The following is a 22,388-nucleotide window of genomic DNA, read 5'->3' as shown; positions in this document are numbered from 1 at the left end:
CTAGTCTAACAGAGATAGGTTTTTCTAAAAGCCCACAATCAGAGGCAGTTGTTGACAGCTTATCGTGGGAGCTTGTCAAGCCTTCCAAGGCATGTCTCCCGTGTTGTCTTTGCTTTAACTCCTCTGACCTTCAGCCCGACCCATCCTACTGCATATTGACAAACAGGAGTATTTATCAGTGCAGCCCAGAACTGATAATTTTTTCTTTTTTTGCCTGAATTGTTTTGAATTAAGAAGGACACATTGATATTTTGCTGCATTCATGAGGCTCCATTGATTGCCCACTTCTGCTTCTGAGAGGCTCCTCGACAATTACATCAAGAACGTTCTTCAAGCTCTCACGGAAACACAGACCAAAGACATACTTCTCCAGTGACAAAGAAGGTTAGGCGTATACATTAATAACCACAAAAATACCTGTCAGATTAGTTTGCCAAGCATGTGCATATAAAACTGTGTGTGCATATAAAACTGTGGGCCGAATGACCACATCAGGTATGCTTCGGTAAACCGCAGCCAGCATGCCATACGGCCGCCAGTAGGTGGAAGGACAGGGAGCACACAGGCATGTGTGACCTTTGAAGAGCTACACTAATGGTGAAGGCCAGGAAGGAGCACACAAAGCCATTCTGATATCAACTAACTGACATTATCATTATTATTATGATATTTCTTCACAGACGCCCTTATCCAGGGTCACTTACAATTGTTACAATAGATCACATTCTTTTTAACATACAAGTACCCATTAGTCCTGATGGGTTTTTTACTGGAGCGATCTAGGTAAAGTACCTGGCTCAAGGGTACAACAGCAGTATCCCTGTCTGCTCAGGAGTCCAGAGCCTTAACCACTACAGCATACTGCTGCTGATTTATCTATAGGGATCGAACTAGTATGAGGAAATACCATTTGCAGGTGCAATTTCTTCTAGATATTCATTCCACCTCCAATATTAATGACTTCACTGAACTGATTTTCTGGGTATCAAGTCACATGACCTGCTCAGGTATTAACAAGTTGCTTTCTTGAACAAATGGACACCAACCAAGGAGGAGTCCAGCTATTGATGACTAGTTTTTAAATACAACAGCAGATAATCATAAAATCTTCTAAATGTAAATTTAAAGGGCCCCAAAACACTTCAGTGCAGAAGAAAAACTGCTTGACATTCTAAAAATATATTTTCCACAAGGACGATAAAATTAAATGAATGAGATCAAATTGGACTGCGATCAAAAAAAAAAAAAAAGTGTGATTATTTTCAGGAATTAGTGTCTTTTTGGATTGCATTAGGTTTGTGCATTAAACAGAAAGAGTCAGTTATCGCAAAGGCAACTGATAAGTTAATAAAGGCGATGCAACACTATCTTCATCCATAACTCTCACATAACAAACTAACACAGTCTCAAGACTTGTTACAGAGGCAGAGATGTTTCTCTGAACTGCAAGGCATTCCATCTCTCTGGAGCAAGTTGCTTCAGTTTCCCACGCACCTCACCCCACCATGTGTCCCTCAGCCTGTCAGCTGTCAGAAATGTGCGTCTCAAACAAATATGATGTAGTCGGGAAATAACCTAATCAAGTAACAGAACTTAAATCAGGTTACTTCTGAAACTTGTTCCCAGTGCTTGGCCTCCTCTCAGCCCACATCCCTTTCAGCAGGTGTCAAAGCGAGACTGGCCAGGTTTCTGCTCGGCTGTTATGAGCTGAGCACTTCTAATAACCCGCCAGACACTGTAGAATCTTAGGGGATAATCCAGGGCATTTAAATCGAGAGGACACTCATGCACAGACTTCTTGAGCATATTACATGTTTTATTCTAACAAGGCATGAAAATAAGGAGGAGAAAGTATACTTAGCGTGCCCTTAACCTCCCTCCTGCAAAGAACAATGACAAACTAAATGGGCACTCGCTCGCAGACACACACACACAGTTGTGCTCTCCAAAAACAACGCCAAGCATCACCCTTTGATTCAGGTAATGGAGAATGAGTCAAACCTACTGCAGTGCCTAATTGCTTATTACAGTGATTTAGCCCATCTTTGCTGTGCCGGCTCCTCGTTTTTTCTCATATCCTCGGGCTCTGCCATGCCCCGGAGTGTGCGGAATCCAATATCCTTTTTTCTTCTCCCTTTTAACTCTTTTATAGATCAACGCAAGTCATTAAAACAATATTATATAACCACTCGTTTTAATATAACAAAACCCCAAATCTCACTTTACATCCATACTTAGCTTTTCTGAAATAATTACTTAATTAAATAGCATTTTTAATAGAACCCCACATTTTCAAAGCACAGCAAAGCTTCCTCTCTGTCCATTAAAATGCATTGAAAAACATTTTAAATTAAAAACTTTCTTTAGAGATAAAAAAAGGGAGGTCAGATTATAAGATTGACCATCTGCATCACATAAAGCAGACCACGTAGAGGCCGAGAGACAGAGAGACAGAAGTGTGGCAAGATAAAGCAGCTGATTGTGCTGTGCAATATTAGTAAACTGACCTCGATTTGCAGAGGGATAGTATGCACTGATTAAAAAATGTCAGCATTTAAATTACTTTAAATATTGTCTGTGCAAATGCAAAACTTGGGACACAGAACATATGCAGTCTCTTATAGTAACATACATAATTTATAATGCACTTGAAATTATACATCTAGATGGCTGAAGCCCATACTGACCCAACGAGCATGGTTGATTTGTTAATATTAATATGAAATAACAAGAAATGCATATCTAGGGGGGGAGAGAGAGAGAGAAAAAGAGAGACAGAGAGTTCATGAAATTCAATTTGAATTAAGCAGAACTAGTTACTGGGCCATCAGATATAAGTACTGTACTCATCGTTTTCCTTAAACTCCTGATTTTAGGATTTTAATGGTTACATTTGTGAAAAGTAGCTCATGAAATTATTAATTTGTCTTGCAGAGTGCACTTAAGAGTCTGTGATGCAATTTGCTACAAATTCAGATAGATTGTAGAAGCAGTCTATGGGGGAAAAAAATAATTACCTGGAAATATGTAAAATGTACTACACATTTAAGAACCCCTCTTCTGTATTTTTCTTGTTCAGAATTCTTTATTTTCAATCAATTTAGGATACGAAAAAGTTTGTTTACAAGGACGGACTTTGACATGAAGTCTGTGCTAAGTTTGAAAACATCGAAACATCAACAACAAATGTGTGCTTCTTCAGCACAAATTATTCTTGAGCACAGTGATACCTATAATAGAGACTCCTCTCACAACAGCTGATCCGCCTCTGACATATATATATATATGTATGTATGTATATTATACACTCACCTAAAGGATTATTAGGAACACCATACTAATACTGTGTTTGACCCCCTTTCGCCTTCAGAACTGCCTTAATTCTACGTGGCATTGATTCAACAAGGTGCTGAAAGCATTCTTTAGAAATGTTGGCCCATATTGATAGGATAGCATCTTGCAGTTGATGGAGATTTGTGGGATGCACATCCAGGGCACGAAGCTCCCTTTCCACAACATCCCAAAGATGCTCTATTGGGTTGAGATCTGGTGACTGTGGGGGCCAGTTTAGTACAGTGAACTCATTGTCATGTTCAAGAAACCAATTTGAAATGATTCGACCTTTGTGACATGGTGCATTATCCTGCTGGAAGTAGCCATCAGAGGATGGGTACATGGTGGTCATAAAGGGATGGACATGGTCAGAAACAATGCTCAGGTAGGCCGTGGCATTTAAACGATGCCCAATTGGCACTAAGGGGCCTAAAGTGTGCCAAGAAAACATCCCCCACACCATTACACCACCACCACCAGCCTGCACAGTGGTAACAAGGCATGATGGATCCATGTTCTCATTCTGTTCACGCCAAATTCTGACTCTACCATCTGAATGTCTCAACAGAAATCGAGACTCATCAGACCAGGCAACATTTTTCCAGTCTTCAACTGTCCAATTTTGGTGAGCTTGTGCAAATTGTAGCCTCTTTTTCCTATTTGTAGTGGAGATGAGTGGTACCCGGTGGGGTCTTCTGCTGTTGTAGCCCATCCGCCTCAAGGTTGTACGTGTTGTGGCTTCACAAATGCTTTGCTGCATACCTCGGTTGTAACGATGGGTTATTTCAGTCAAAGTTGCTCTGCTATCAGCTTGAATCAGTCGGCCCATTCTCCTCTGACCTCTAGCATCAACAAGGCATTTTCGCCCACAGGACTGCCGCATACTGGATGTTTTTCCCTTTTCACACCATTCTTTGTAAACCCTAGAAATGGTTGTGCGTGAAAATCCCAGTAACTGAGCAGATTGTGAAATACTCAGACCGGCCCGTCTGGCACCAACAACCATGCCACGCTCAAAATTGCTTAAATCACCTTTCTTTCCCATTCAGACATTCAGTTTGGAGTTCAGGAGATTGTCTTGACCAGGACCACACCCCTAAATGCATTGAAGCAACTGCCATGTGATTGGTTTGTTAGATAATTGCATTAATGAGAAATTGAACAGGTGTTCCTAATAATCCTTTAGGTGAGTGTATATATATATATATATATATATATATATGCATGTCTAATTTAACTCATAGCACCTTGAGTGGCTGAGCCTGCTAGTAGAGTTAGCGAACATTATGCAAAGTGGTATTCTCACTGCTCCGGATTACACTTCTGTGTAATAAGTACAGTCATAAAGGCAGAGGAATAAAGTGTCAGTGTTGAAGGGTCTACTACTACTGTAATACTATAATACCATCAGCTTACTTTGCCATACAGTAATAAAAGCTGTGATATTACCTGTGAGTTAAAGAACAGTGCATAATATGAATAATAAGAATGAGAATAGCACATGGTATTAGATGGGTTTTATTTTATGATGTTCATATAGAATAATGTTAGTTTAGTTTTTTGGGATACTTTTGTCACCAGTCTCTCAGTGTTACAGCATCCATTTACACTAAATGTCAATAAAATGGCAGGGCCATGGAGGGGCAATTTTCAGTTTTGTAAGGCATTAATTAAAACCCATACATGTTTGAGACAGATTACCTGTGGTGCCGGCCTATCAAGGAACACAGTGTTCAGCTTCCCTCCAAACTAGCCATGTATGAATTCGGTCTGGGATACATTAATTCCATCTCTGATAACACCACCAGAACATCTGCTGTGAAAGGCTGGTCAAATTAACATAATTCTTTTGAAAGATCAGCCTTTCCCCGGAGGCCTTCAGATGCAGTTTCCCAGACGATCAGTCTCTCAGATCTAATTAAATTCAGTCGAATTCGAGTACGTACTGATGGGTGTTATCTGCAGCTGTCGCTTCGCAGATCTGAAACCCCATCTTCGCAAAGCTTTGTCACAAAATCAATACAATCTTTTTATTAGAACTATTATGATTATGATTCATCGGCTGGCGGTGGCTGGTTGAACTCATCAGAAGGAGAAGTAGAAGAAGTGTAATCACTCAGTGCGTCTCTCTGCCTATGTGGGTATTGACAGCCAGGAATCTTCCTTCCAAACCCTGAGCTCGGCAGAAAGTGTGAAGCGGCAATTGCTACACAAGAGTGCCATCTCAGTAAGCATCCACGCTTCAAAAGGCACCATCCAGAGCACGGAAAAAGGAGAACATTTTGAAGTTTTTGGGGTTGTATTTAAGGTACTGGGACACTTTCACAGTGCAGACAGCTTAGATCAAGTATCTCCAACCCAAGTACTGGAAAGCCCCAATCAAGCAGGTCATTCTTACATCATCAATTTATAATCACTTGGAGGTGTTTAGTAGGTCTCAATACCCATAAGCAGGATACACTGCCTGTATCACAGCCCACAAGAACCATGGCAGACTGCTCAACTCCTCACTAACTAAATTGTGTTCCTGGTCTTCAGAAACTTGGAGATGTAGAATAACAGTAAAGCACTGCTCCATTGGCTCACAGATTCTTCACCATCTCAGTGGGCTGATGTGCCCATTTTGCTCTGTCCTCCCCTCCCATCAGGTCATGGAGGTCGGACTGAATTCTAACTGGGAATGAGCAACATACAGGGTTTACACTGTTATCGTCCACACACTTCACAGAGAAGACGTGTGATGCCACTGCATTGACATAAGAAGTGCTGTGCAATGTATTTTCAAAATGCCACTGCAGGTATTTAAATTGCCATCCCACACGATGCATACTGTCCACGTTTTTCTTTTTTAGAAAGTGCAGATAAACTGCTGATGTTACAATACTATTTAAAAAAAAACTGCTTAGTTGTAAGTACTTGAATTAATATTCATGTTTTCTCACAAAGTTTTAAGTGGCTTATTTTCCTTGCCAATGATAACATGGATCAAACTGTGGTTAGCACATAATGTGTGGGAAAAAAATCCTGTTCAGTTCTGAGCTGCCAAATAATTGTGTTAATGAAGCCTTTATTTAACACAGAGGTCCAGGACCAAGTGCCAGTATTTGGAATAATTCATTAACTTACTTTACTTGTATTTACATAGATATTAGGATACAGTAACTTCCCTATGGACAGTGAGATGATTACCATTTCATTCAGAAATGTCTCAGGTATAACATTTAAGCAATGGAATTTAACCTGTAACTGGTGAGGAGTGGTCTATCTAATGCAAAAGTTGACTTATTTATTTATTTGGTACCTTCAAGCCTTTTTTCCATACCTTTACATGTCTAAATTGGCAGAACTGTATCAAATGGAATCAAACAATCACCAAAACACAGTACACACTAAGACATAATTACAAAACCATTGCCATTTAAATCCTCGAAACACAGACAGATTTGTGTAGCCTTTCTGTGTCTGTTGCAGAAACAAATATGTAAATATGTCCATTTAAAGTTCTAGAGAAACATTTTTACAAATCAAATTCCAGTCTTAGCAGCAAAACAAAGTGAAAATCCTTTATTCTCCTACACGTTAGAATCACCACAGGCAGAGGATCAAGCAAACACACACAATATGTCTGTCACCTCTCATTCTCAACGTGGAATTACCACTTCATTGTCAAGAGCGTTAAACTCTTTGTAGTGCTGTGTACATTCATTTTAACGTATTTATAAACTGATATTTAAAACAAAATGTAAAAAGGCAGTTCAGCTAGCATTGTCTGAGTAAATGTTCACTGCACACTTGAAATCTTGTTATTGTTTTATTAAATGAATATACTGAATTCGATATTTAAAGTGTATACTCTCAAGTACAGTTAATACAAATAATAAAGCTTCTGTTACACTGCAGAAAAAGTGCTTATGTTAATCAATAAATTAACTTACACACAACATGAAGCATTGTTTGCCTTCTAAAGATGGGGTTGGTGTTTATTTGAGTGATGGTGAGCAGGGAGGGGTTGAACACAGTATAAGGTAATCAGAATATACATGATTATAGCCTCCAGGCGAGGGTCAGTTAAATGGAGAACACAAGATTCCCCCCATTAATTTGCTAAAAAAACTGAAACACACACCTCAAAACTGAGTTGAATTCAATGACTAAAATAGAAATGGTTTGCTTCTTTGTGTATCATTTGTGCAGTCACAAGTCTCCAAGTAAGAAGGGTGGGGTCAGCTGTGGAAGGTTTGAAACCTCTGTTGTAAACATTGTGTTGTCCCCTCACATACCTAAGATCTAAATCTGTCTTCAGAGCAGCAGAGCAGAAACTGTGGATTGTGTGTGCAATCCTGAGGGGGCTCAGTCCCAATTGTTGCCTTCGTGAGAATCGACTAGGGATCGTCTGCAAAGTGTTCAAGTCACAAATATCAACCTACAAAAAAAGTCTGATTGTATGCAATGATCTATTTCCAAAGATGAAATGAAGTACTGCTAAAACTGGGTAAATGGCACGGGACAGCTGACACTTCTCAGAAAGTGGGTGGCTATTATCTAGTAGAGCTGTCCGCTGTATTTTGTTTAATTATTTATTTATTTGTTTGTTTGATTTATTTTTAAATAAGAGCGGAGTGGATTGTTTATTGCTTCCCAAATCAAGATCCACAGGGCGACCCTGAGGTTAACACAACCAGAGTGTGCCTGCTGCAGACAGGATTAATGTATCGCACTGCTGGTTCTGAGTTAAAGAGGACACAGTGGTGGGGGGGGGTGTTATTGCCCTAAGTGCTGAAGCGAAACAACTGCCAAAAAAACCTTAAGAGCCAACCTGTGTATCTTTTTAGATGCATCTGTTCAGATACAGCCTTTAGACCATCCCCAATCTCCTCCCAAAGCTAAACTTTAGTGTTTAGGGGAATGTTTAAAGTGATGCCCTTACCTTTGTCAAATGGAAACATTGTATGTCAGTCATTGTTAAACCACGAATGTTGCGCTGGATAACTTAATAATGACAAACGAAATTAGCATCATATCAGAGTGTTTTAGCACAGGAAATAACCACTTACAGAGCAGAGGAAAGCCAGATACCGCATGAGCCTTTGGTGTTTCTGACATACCAAAAATTTGCCCCACTATTTTCTTCCCAATCCAATTACATTTCTTTCTACTTTTGAAAAGTTAGACATGGTGAGAATTTAAAAAGGAGAACACAAAGCAGAAAGTTGATGAAAAACATTATTATTAAACCTTTTTACTTTTTCTGAGTTCTTTGAAAACAGTTTCCTTTCACCTTCACTGTGAATAAAAAGCCGCCCGTGTGGTTTATTATAGGAGAAGCGCACCTTTTCAGGATGTCGATCAATGTATAAATAAACAATAGATTACTGCTCCTCGGGGCACCCGAATGAAATGACAGGATGAATTTCTGCAGTTCTAGCTTGCCAGGTAATTGTTTCTACTAACCCGCTAGAATCACATCCAGCTGTAAATGGATGCCACTATGGGGGCCCAAAAATTGATCAAATGCATCTTTAAGCAAAACAGGTATTAATGACAGTTTTCAAGTATGAAAACAGACACAACAAAAACAAAATGAAATGACATAATTAAAATAGAAAAACAGAAACAACACGACAAATTAAAACTCCCACAGTGTAAAATATCTATATTTAAAGTTTCTAAATAGTGTACTTAGTTTAGGTAAAGAAGAACAGCAGGCAGTTATTTAGGAATGGGAATAGTGTCTAGAATTCAATAGAGTACAAAAATAAATGTATAAAAAACCTAATTAAATATCTCTGTTGTCTAACAGGCAGCTACATCAATATGTATCCAGTTTGCAGTTGTGTAATAATAGTAATCCAGGCACATGGATTGATTTAATCATTTTAAATTGTTTTGCGAAGCTCCCCCATGAAAGTAGCTCTCGTGAAAGCCTCCCATCAGCAGAACAGATCACTGCGGAGAAAAACCTTCAGCTGGAGTCTGCAGATTCAACACCACAGAAAAACACTCAGACAATTTCCCACTGTAACCAAGAGAGTTCAAAAAAAGAAAAAGAAAATACAACACTGATTTTATTCTAGAACTTTGTCTCTTTCACAACTGAAACAAAAAAATTATATTGTTTTGGATCTGACATACAGCAAGCTCAGAGAATGTTTTTCTATATTCCCGCACCCAACTATTTGATATAAAACATTTCTGCTCATATGTCATATAGCTAATGCTGAAAGGAAAACATGTTTGAGCATGTTTTATACTTAGAAAGAGTAATACCTAAGTTGTTGTCTGAGGAGCCTCAGTTAATAGCTAAAGACTATCAATAGAAGTGAAGCCAAGAATGAATTATTCTCTTCAGTCACTGAAAGATAGTCCAATAGATAAGATATACTGGCTGAACAGTAGCTGTGTACTGCCCTGTACGGCAGTATTACTGTGCATTACAAAAGGCAGATGAAAGCAGACAGGAATGCTTTGTTGATGATAATCCATCTCCTTTTAAGATTTATCATGACAAAAAAATTAAAAAGAAAGATATCTGTCATAGCTGCCTAGAATGCAACAGTACTCTGGCATCTTTCTGAATATTTATAACCGACAAACTTTTAACTTTTAAATGATGTGTTCCTTTCCTTCAGTGAGCTGTCAGGACACAAATGAGGCGCACAGCATCCCACGCATTCATGCACATCACCGGCATAATAAACTTGTTTTACACAGCGAGGGATGAAACACAGCTTCAAGTTTAATCTATCTATCTATATCTATCTATCCCTCTCTCTATCTATATTTGTATCTATATGTATATGTATATGTATATGTATATACAGGGCCTAAAACATTTTTGGTGAACCAGCCACTTTGGGTAGCCACTCTTCTTACCACCCAAACCATGTTTCACCATTGAATAAGTAATGCTTATTCCTAATATTATAGTATATCACATTATTAACAATAATGTGAAATACAATTAGTATATACTTTAGGATCATTTGTTAATAATAATAATAATAATAATAATAATAATAATAATAATAATAATAATAATATTCCATTGCGATAATCACTCCTCTCACAGCTTTTGCATTACAAAACGTTGTCATATAAGCTATATACCTTTGTCCATTATCTATAAGAATGCTTATCCTCCATACTGTAAACACCTATTTAAGTTCACATATTCTTCCAATTCATTTCATTTACTACTAATAATAATAATAATAATAAACAGTCCTAAAGCTTATTTAACTTTATGTAACATTAGTATTATTATTACGTTCTTACTATACTTGACAGCTTTTGCGCTAGACAGACGAAACTTAAACTACAAAAGTAAAGTGATTGTAAATCATACATAGTAGGCGGCATTTAAAAAAAAAAAAAATTAGTTGTCTGGAGTCAGAGGAGTGGAGACTGTGGGAGGGGGTGTAAGCGTGAAGGAGGTTGGAAAGATATGAAGGAGGAAGGCCATGATAGGTCTTGTAGGTGAGAAGAAGAATATTGTAGATAATGCAGTATTTGACTGGGAGCCAGTGAAGGTGATATAAAGTGTGCCGATATGCTCTCAGGGATTGGTTCGAGTGAGGACTGTGGCAGTGGAGTTCTGGAATTTTTCGAACACCCGGTATTCCATTACAGTAGTCCAGGCATGATCTCACTAAAGCATGTATAAGGGTCTCTGCTATCAGATCCGTAAGGGATGGTCCGAGTCAGGAGACCCAATCCCCCAACCCACCCTGTCAATGTTGAACTGATAAGCGTTGTATAGCAAATTATTAACATTAAGACATTGCAAACATTTCCTTCAGTGTCCGTCCCTTTCAAGTGTTTTAGAATATAGGTTACATTAATTGAGTATTGGTTTACCCAGACACTTGTTTTAGAATGCGTAAGGGTTACGAACACAAAACTGCAAACTTGTAAACGTATTTACACTTGTTTTCCTTGCTGGTGGAAAATTATCACAGCAACAGTGATTTCGGTGTCACGGTTTTCTTTTCCCTTCTCTTTCTGTGACACAAGAATAAAACATGCTATAAAGTAATTTTATACTTCATAAGATCCTGTTGGAACAAGAGTTTATTGGAGTAAAATGTAAATGGGTTTTGCTAGACTGCCACACTTAAGCATTACATTTGTTTTTCACAAAAATAACAGAGTGGTGTGTTCAAGTGCTACACACGGTATCAAATATTACAGAGACGTTGTTTGGAAAGATGCTTTATACTGGCATGAAGAAATAGAAGTTCAAGACAATATGGACAAACTTGGATTCAGAATTAAGAAGTGTATTTGGATAAGGTAGCATTTCAAAAAAGCAATGAGTTTCTGCATCACTGGAAAAAAAAAAAAAAAAAGCCTGGCTTGAAGAACTAGAGAGTGCAAATAACACCCAAGTGACAGACAACAATGGCTGCCTTCACACACAACCAAAAAATAATGTATGTTTTTCTTGCTGCAATTCTACTCAGGGATCTCCATGTCATATCAAGTATATTTCTCTCTGATAACATAATGGCATTAGTATCATGTGAAAAGAAACCTGCAGCTTGACTGACAAGATGCACTGTAAATAAAGCACAGCACTCAATAAAAGACTGTCATTTCATCAGCATGCCCTAAAATAGGTGTCAGTAAAGCCTACAGTGGAGGGGGGCGGGGGATAAAAATTATAATAATCATAATAACAGAAGTACATATCTCATATCTTGTTACTTTATGGCGAGGAGATGTAAAATAATCACGGAGGAAATAAATAAAAAGGCGCACAGCAACCATCAATTCCGCGCAGCGTTCCTGTATTTCTAAGTGTGATAACTGCTCTGTAAATGTCAGACCCCGCAGCCCTGGTTACTGTGAGGAGCATCTACCGTCCCTCTCCGCTGTGAGGAGCAACAGGCCATTTGAAGGCAGGTTCGCAAGTGGACAACAATGGGGAGGGACAGCAGGAGCCCCTGCCAGTCCACAGCCACTGAGGCGGCACATGATGTCTCGATGGCTGCAGCAGTGGAGGGGGATGAGGGGGCTGAGCACCTGCGGGCCACCCGTATACCCTGCAGATAAGCAGCAAGGAAGCCCCTGTCCAACAGAAATACACGGCTGGGGGGGTCTAGAGCTGTGCGCTTCACTCTTCTGCTCGGTTCTCACACCTGAGGAAGGTGAAGATTGCCATCTCTATTAGGGTCGTTGCAGAGCCTTCAGTCCATGCGGCGGCCACGACAGCTCGTTGCTGCTGTGTCACACTACAGACTGGGAGAACCGCGGCTCCTGCAGGGTGGACAGCTCGCCATGTGTGGTAGTCCACATGTTTCTTTTCCATGTAACATACATTGCAGACAGATCTAATTTCAAGGTGGTAAAAGGTTCAGACAACATCATTTACTGGCGTGTTTGGATTTTTTTTTTTTTTTGCCCACAAAACTGATTCTGCCGATTTTCCTGGCCAAACTCAAGTTATACACACATTTCAGTAACCTCATGTGTGTGTGTGTGTGTCTGGTAACTAGATGTCTACTACTGTACAACTAACTCACTTCGCCAACACTAATATTATAATTAGGCTTAAAATATTCTAAACACTTAGCTCGGCGTAAGTTAGCTCCTAATACATCTGCCTTACCTTTACTTAGTTATTTATGTTATGCAGTTTTAACATTTCAGTCGGCTTCTTCTGCGTTTACACAACTACAAAATCTCAGTATTGTTTCGCAGTCGCAGCGATTTGTCCGGCCCTGACCTGCGGTTCCTCATGTGTGAGCGCGCATGTCTGACAAAATGTTAGCCCTGTGCAAATACAGCACTTCATAGCTGTTGCTATAGAAACTGACTTTGTTTCAGAAGAGGTTCAGCACACCACCCTTAAAGTCTCTCTCTCTCTCATACACACACACACATTTCCAAAGCTTGTTTCCCTTCCACAAAAGACAAATACAAAGAGCCCCCAATGGTCAGACAAAGTGATCTTGCATTTAAATATCCCAGAACAGGCTTCCACCAAAGGGTTTTTTGTTCAAGATCAGGTACACCTATTGCTACCTTCTGCCACCATCTAGCTCCTCCAAAATGACTTAGACTGAACTGCATATCCTAGAGTCAGCAACTCTCTCATCCATCCACTGCTACCTCATTTCACTGCCTGTTTGTAAATTATATTGTATTTATACTGTATTTTATCAAAACCATATCATATCATGTCAGCTAGTGCATTGCAATCTCCGCAGCATCATCGAGTTCCCTTGCAGGTCAATATTCACCACAGCAAGAGCCCAATGAAAACACTATAGTTCCCTTTCCAAGATGGTGGGAAATATGAAAGATATATACAAGCAGGTTTGTGTAAGGATGTACATGTACAGGACATGTGTACAGCTTCTTCCAAGACACATGCTTTTAAGCTGATGTGACTGACATGGGTTAATACATTTAGATCAGCCTCTGTGCTGGTTTTGTTCAGGACACACTTTCAATATTAGAGTGCAGCATCTTACCTATATTTCGCATCTCCTGGCCCTCAGTGACGCGTCATCTTGTATCTATATAGACAGTCCATTCTTACAATGGATTCCTAAAACCAATACAGAGATTGATTTGGCTTCATCCAGAGTGAAACTGTACATGGTCTTACTTTGTTTAAATTGAAATGAGAGATCTAATGTTCTGATTGAGATAGCTGAATGTCACATTTTACAAATTGTAAACCTATAACCTAGGGATTTCCAGAGCATAGCTGAGCATTAGAAAATTTCAACAGGTTTCTAGTAGGCACAATTTCCCCATTGATAGATTAACCTGGAACAGCCCAGCTCTTCGAGGGTTTTCAGGTTTACTGTCAAACCTCGTACAAAAATCCTAACCAGTCTTCAGTGAACATAACCACGTTGTCTTAGGCTGGGGCTCCCCCTGGCGGACACAGCCTCTAAGAGCAGCGGTGGGTTTCAAAGTTTCAGTGTTGAAACCTGCAACACAATTGCATCCTAACAACAGTACATTAAAACATCCACGATACTACGTGTTCAAAACCGTACATTTAGTTTGCGGAGATTAACAACAGCCACAACGTCGAAAATGCTAGTCACATTAACCATAGCAATGTGTGCATAACACGACACATTCTGTATTAATTTGTTGGCATTGTTTTGTTGCTGTGTTAACTGTGCGTCACATGTAAGGGCGTGCATTCATGTGTTTCCTATAATAAGCAGCGAGCGACGCGTATTGATGGAAAGTAAAAATGCACATACATGATCAAAATGCTTTATGGTATAATACTCGCAGCAACACACATTTAATTAACTCTTACTGTAATACTTTCGTTGCATTATGTGCTCCATGTCTGTAGACGATCAGAGGAAGCTGACAGACAGGCGTGACCACACACATGTGCCCACCTGGCCTGATTGACAAAAAAGTCCCCGGATGTCACACCAAAACTCTGCTCAGCTTAGCCTTGAGCCACTTTTCCTTATTGGGCTCGTATTTGCATATTATTTACAGGTTATGATGTAAAACAGCTTCATTGCACTTGGGGCTATTTCCATGTTATGATCATCAATAATAACAATAATAATTAAAGTCTACTTATAGTAACTAAAGTACTATCATGAACATATTCATGCCTGCTACTATAATACATACTACTAATAACCTCAATTATACTATTACCACTTTCATAATTATCACTGATATTAAACTGCATACTACCATACAAATAAAATACATCCAGTAATGTATACTTTACATGTAGATACTTTAAAGTCTAGTTATAAGGTTGCAATCACTTGATTGTTGCATTCTATATAATACTTTTCTCATACAAATAATTGGATCATTATCCCCATTGCCTACCCCTTAACCAATTCGATTTGTGTTTTTATTTAAATATCATTGTCATCATCATCATCATTATTATTATTTAGTCCTAAAATGTGGACAAAGGGGAAATCAACATACACTTTTCTCCCCCTGCCATTGTTCTTGAAGAGGTGCATTTTTCATTAGAACAGCATATAATACATATATTTTGTATTCTAACCATCAATACATTTACATGCGCATTCAGTTCTCATTAGCATTCCAGATACTGAGTCTTCCAAACATATAAACAGAGAACAGTCAGACTTCACTGTACTGAGCAACACATTTTCATTTACTCCTAGTTAAGAGCTTTTGATAATTTGCTACATCACGCTGTCATTCTGTCGGTATGTTTCTCTTCTCTGCAAATGTAATATTTGCTGTTGCTGATTGACACAGACTCTCCAGTGCCACACACTCTCCACCATTAAAAAATCACAGGACGAAGCCTTATTAACCACGGTATCTCATACCAGTGTGGGGCTAGTAATGCAGATTATTAGTGCATCAGCACTTCTTCTTGGCTCACTTTCACCACTTGTGTTCTGCAAAGAAATCTTCACCGGTCGTTCACTGGATGTGTGGTATTTAAGGTCTTCTAAGAAAAGCCTAGAATCTTGATTTTAGTGTTTATAATTTTTTGGGAGGGTTTAAGATTGTATCTATTAAGGCTGCAAGACAATCGACCAGTTCAATCTTTCCAAATCTGTGAAGCGTTGACCCATACTACAGTTATTTATCTATGAGCATTGTTACATTGGGTGTTTTTTTTGGCGGGGAGGGGGGAGCTTGAGAGGTTTGCAAAACGATTGATAATAAACAGGCACTGAAGTAAAGCAAAAGCCTTCACGAGACAGTTAATGAAATCCAAACAGGCCCCTGCGAACCCAGGTCAAAGCAGAAGTGTGCTGTGCCCTTTAATTGCTCAGCTCTCCTGACTCCTCCTGCCAACCTCACTCGCACTCTTGGCTCTTTAACTTCAACGAGTTGCACCAACCCTCCCAATGTGTCTCTCCTCTCTCCAGAGTGGGTCATCTCACTCACAACTGAACTGAACTGGTCACATGACCCCAGCTCTGAACCCCTCTGAAGAAGTGAACTCCCTCATTTTAACATCAGCAACAACTGCTAGAGACGAGCACCCAGGTTCCAGTTCAACTGCAGTCATGGAACTGCAGTTCAGAACAATGCTTCCACTAAATAAAGCAGCCTTCATAATGATCCTAGGAATGTAACATCACAGATCAATTACATAGAACCTCAGTTATGTTACGTATTAGTAAATTACAACAAACACACTTAAATCAGACTATGACATAAGAATACTGCCATGAAGAAACGGTAATGCAGTTCAGTTTAAAGGCAGTGTATTGAAGCAAACTCAGTATTGCAGTGCTGAATGTTTTTTTTTCTCCTCACCTTAGCAGACCATGAACATGAGCCTGCTTACACACACTCCACTTTAAACATATCCAAGACACAGTGAGAGTCCTGACACTCATCGATCACTGGAGCTTCCGGAGCTGCACCAAGAGAGTCAGACATGCATCTCCTATTGCTGTGTTGGCCTGCAGATAAAGGAGAAAGAAAATGGGCTGCAACAATGAGGGAAGAGACAATGAATGCCATTGCCACAAAAGTAATATATGAAGTAATAATATATGATGACCTCCACTTTGCATTCACACAGAAATTATTTGACTTGTCATGTTAATCTGCACATCACTTGGCATGTCTGCATGTGGATTGAGTTAGGGATTTACAAATGGTTCATGTGTGGTTCAGTAAAAAAGCAATGTCATGAACCCGTTATCGGTTGTTATGTACTCACTTACAGTGGAATATGATCGGAATCCGTACACACAATCTTAATGAAAAACGATGTGCACAGGCCAGATGGCTATTGTTCTGGATAGAAAATTAATCCTTTAGCAGAGTATATATATATTCATGCCAAAAATCGCTGCCACCTAGCTAAAGAATGTGTGAATGGCAAAAAAAGTAATACTGAAATACAAGCACCCTTGCTTTCGCTCTGCCCCCTTCATTCTATTGTGCCATGGTAATATGATTGGTGCATATTTCCATGTGCAATGCCTGATTGATCCACATTACAATATGATATGTTTATGACAAAAATCAGTGGTTAGGGTACAATGCAGTGCTCTCTGGGAATATGCAAAAATCTCCAGTCAGCCCAGAGGTCTACAACCCTACCCTTGGAGTGGCAAGGAGGTTTCTACTTGATAAAGTTGTTGATGACAATGTTGTTGATGAATTTCATGATGCTGTTGATGATGTTGACTTTTATTACTTTGATGATGTTGTTGACAACATTCATGACGTTGTTCACGACATTGTGGATGACGTTCATGGCAAATGACGTTCATGGCAATTTTAACATCTTAACACTTGACCATAATTAAGGTCCCATGAAGCAGTTAGAGCTCAACTAGCTGGACCAACTGTAAGCCACGCCTTTGGCTGTTCAGAAACATAACCCAAGTCCAGCCTCCACCCACAATGGAGCCCAGCCTGAGTTCTTGACACAAGGTTTGAGTTTGGTCCTTTTTGATCTCACTTTGAATATGCCTGTGTTTTATTATTTCAAAACTCTGAATGCAAAGTAATCTTCAGGTTGTTTAGCAGGTACAAGAGTCTGCTGCCTGTGCGATGGGTGTCTCCTCCCTGTTGCATGGTGTCTTCCAGAAACCAAACTGCTGCCTCTGTGCCTGGGTGGAGGTCTGGTACGGACTCCCTCCTCCTCCTCTATCTCCTGCTGAAGGGCCTGTGACTTGTGGGACATCCTTTGTCTGGAGTAGTAATGTAGTCATGGGGACTGGATTGTTTCAAGAAGGGAGAACAGTGTTTTGAGAGAGGGAGGGGTGGGTCTTTTCCCTTTTATCGTTTGGGGTTATACCACACAACAGGCCAAAGGATTGTGTTCCAAAAACAATACACAGACTGATGTGATGAGAGACGAAAGCTACTGGATGGCCATCTTGGATTACTGATGGCAATATTATTTTGTGCCTAACACTTTATGGCAGGAATCTGATGAAAAAAAACTTTTAATGAGGTTTCATTCATCATTCCATAATGCTGCAATCTACAGCAACACTATTCTAGGGATATAAAATAATGTTACGAACAGCTTTTCCCCTTTGTGATCTCTGAAAATGTTGCATTAAAACAATTCCAGTATCTTTTTTTTTTTTTTAATAAACTAATTCCTAGCAACCTGTATCAGGGGAGAGAAAACCAACCAATCCACCAACCAACCAACCGCCCCCCCCTTTTCGGCACTTTTTTAACAAAATAATGATGTCGATATATATAAATATATATAATTAAATATTAAAACACCGCATATGTCATAAGATCGATATGGTTTCAAAAGAAAGTGGAGGAGGATGAAGTGGAAACTCCTCTGCGTGCTGTGGCGCTCAGGAGTCTGCGGCGCTGGCCATGGTGCTGAAATCTCCTGCAGCTTCGCCTTTTAAGTGTATTTCTGGATGCTGAGGTTAATAATGAAAAGCACCCAGTCCGGATCTGTCTACATAGGTTTGAATCCTCCTGAGCACCATAAATAAATATATGTAGAGAGAGAGAGAGAGAGAGAGAGAGAGAATTGAAGTAGGTGGGTTTAACAAGTGTACTTTAACAGTTTTTATCACAGAATATAGATGCTCTCAGTACCAAGGTTTTATTTAAAATAACCAGCCACATTTATTAATTTATAAAATATATTAAGTTATAAGAAAAATTATGTTAAAATGAATGTCTTCTGAATTGTATTAATACAGATCACAGTACAGTATCATAGTGATTTCATCTTGTACACATGATAACCTCCCTGTGTTCCATTTATGGGCACTATTTTCAAATTACCACAGATTACAAATGTTACCGGTGAAAGGTGAGCCTCCTCCTCAATAAGTCTTTGTTCGGGACTTCTTTGCAGATACCTGCACAGTACACAGGCATGTGGATGTCAGATAATAATGAACACTAACAAGGGAGGAACATAGCCCTCCCACTGGCTCTAGCTGCCCACCCCTGGACACCTCCTCCTTGTCTGCTCAGCCCAGTTCCCGATTCCTCTCCTGGCTCTGACCTCACTCCCTTTCTCCACCAATCAGGGAGTGGGGCTGAGGTTCTCCAAAATAACTTATCGATACCAGGCTCTTCCTTGGTGGTAATTGGCCTGACAGAGCTTCTCACATTCAAATATTTAAACTAGGAAACAGCTACAGAAACAGGAGATATGATGCTAAAGGATGGCAAATTTATTTTACCGAAGGGTTGCCAGCTCCAACCACCATGGAGAAAATATGTACACAAATAATCCAAAAGCAAAATATTTGTAAACCTAAAATCAATACCAATCAATATATAGGTGTGACCATGCCATCTGGAAACACAGCAACAAAAACATCAATCAATCCCAGGTTTAACCATCCGTTTTCACCTTAACTTCAAGGGTAAAGGTCAAAATCTGTCCTGTGTCACATCATCCTGGAATCACAACGCCATTAACTCATCAATTGCAGGACACTGCTTGACATGTATCGTGCTGGCCCCCTCAGCAAGACCTTCTTGTCAATTCTACCCTGGACATTTAACTCTCCAATTCCCACTTCCCCCAGGCTGCACCCCTGTCCACCACTAACTACCCGACACTGACACCCAACTATAATCACACTTTCCGTGGAGCTGCTGCACCCTGCACATGTTAGCAACACCTCCATCACCGATTACACCTTGCACACAAACTTGGACACACTTCACCAGCCATCTCACCCTAGGCCTGCTTGCAACCTCATCTTAAATTCAACTTCTTCTTCACTGGCCTTGTCTGCTTGCTGTAGAACCTCACACCATTTGACACATCACAACTTTCACAGCAACTAAAAATGACCATGCATTTAACCCTTCCAAGTTATTCCCTTTTCTCTGACAGTTCTCACACCATGTGCACTTGCCATCACTCCTTCAACGACTTCAGTCTTGACAGGTTTCCATAAACACTTCCAAGCTTCAATTCACAACTCAAAACTGTAATTAAAACCCACAATCTAATCAGTCTGGCCATACAACTGTGTACTGCTCTGCAATCACATCCCCATACCTTTCTGAATGATAGACACCCCCACCACCATCCAAAAAAAGAAAATAAATTCAACACCTTTTAGCTTACATCTGACATTCTACACATTACAAACAGTAACACACAGTAAAAACATGACCCATCCTGCATGAACTATGAACAAAAATCACACTGAGATTGATTGTTTCACACTGAAGACAAACACCACCAACAACAGACTGGAAATACTGATTTGGAATGCACTTTGGAGCCTGCAACATACACTACACTAATCAAAAAACCTTCACAAAAGGGCCTTAGTAAGGAACTCTGGGTGCTTGCATTTTACAGATCCATTCACTCAACAGAACAGCAGAAGTTAGCTTTTTAAAAGGCTGTCAACACGTTACATGTTCCTTTCATGTCATAAAGCACAATGTTAAACCAAAAGAAATACATATTTTTATCATCACCAGTGACACATTCAAGCTTTTATATTAGAACAGAGACTGACATGCCATACAATTAGAATAGATTCCACATCACTAAAATAAAAATGTTCACAAACACAGACACTAAATATTGCAAGCGCCCTAAGGTCACTCATCAAGAAAAACACACATCTACTCCAGTAATACAGTGGTTTTCTCTTTGGCAAAGACTGACACGCTGCACATTAAATAGACACACACAGAATAGGAAAATAAGAAAAAACCCAAAGTGTTCACATTAATCACTGATATTGTAAACTCTAAGGTCACTTATCCAGGATAACACATACCCTCCCCAGATGTACAGCTTTCCTAGGAAAAGGAGGACACAGCGGACCACCAGGACACTGCTGCCCCAGCATGTTCACCACTGACTACAGTGGGTTATTCACAGACTCTGATCTCTTCAGGACAGCAAACCTTCAAATCTTCCAAGAGATAAAGAGAACAAAATATAACATTCTTCACTCCCCTGGTCAATTTGTACAACACTATTGACTTGTCAAATTGGGGACTGCAGTGCACATCCTCACATTCAACACAACTAGCCTCACATCTGTTAAAAAAAAAATGACAAAATCGTTCACACTACGCCTCTACAACCTATGCATCCATCTTTCACACAAACCAGCCACCTAGACACGCACTATTACACAACTCACAAGCCCCGACCACCAGCAGCCATCTGAAAGCCAAGTATTTTGGCAACATTGTAACATTTACACCAAGATGACAGGAACAACTGCCTTTCCTGCACATCTACAATGGAACATTCTTCAATAATACACCACTATCATCTTCACTGAACCTACAGCTCAAACACCATCAACCATCACCCCACCCAACTCTCGGACAATGACCAACATCTGTTCCTTCTAGGGGCCGGACACACCCTACACTCACAGCTAAACACCTGCACTACCAACTGCCACCATCCAGGCCACAGTGTCTTCCTTCAATAAACAGTGACGAGTATCTGTGGCAATGCACTAAGTCAATGCATTTAAAGAAAGACTGGGACTGGTGTCCTTGCTGCCATAGTGAAAGAAAATCTTAAGCCCTACTTTCGCTTATGATTATGGCAAAGTATCAAATGGAATGTCATATAGTGAATCAAATTCAAATAAACTTTGGGCAGGCACATGGACAGTACAACATAAAGGTGTGGAGAGGGGAGCACCAGTGATGGCAGCTAAGTGTGGCTTGTAAGTTAAGAATTACACATAGACGAGGGAGGCTGCGATACAGGACTCAGCTCTCATCGCATTAGCCTATTCTCTTCTACTGTGTATGACACCAATCAGAAGCAGGGAAGATCTCAGAGTTCTTATCCGTTATCATTGCCTGGACACCTGATTTTGACAAGCACCTACCATATTGAACTGTAAGACACACACAAATAATTACTTAAGAGTAATATTCACAATACACTGCCTCCCAAGTGGCTCAGTCAGCAAAAGCGCAGACTGAGCCCTATTTGCTGAGGTTTGCCTGTTTGAATCCAGCTCCTGTCATGAGCCGATCGTGACTGCGAGTACTCAGTGGCTGTGCACAACTGCCCTAGGCCCATCTGGGGTAGAGAGGGCTAAATCGGGGCTCGTTACTTATGAGCACCTCTTAGTGGAGTTTCG

This window comes from Amia ocellicauda, chromosome 1 (assembly GCF_036373705.1).
Source record: "Amia ocellicauda isolate fAmiCal2 chromosome 1, fAmiCal2.hap1, whole genome shotgun sequence".
NCBI classification, from domain to species: domain Eukaryota; kingdom Metazoa; phylum Chordata; class Actinopteri; order Amiiformes; family Amiidae; genus Amia; species Amia ocellicauda.
This window is presented reverse-complemented; position numbering follows the sequence as displayed.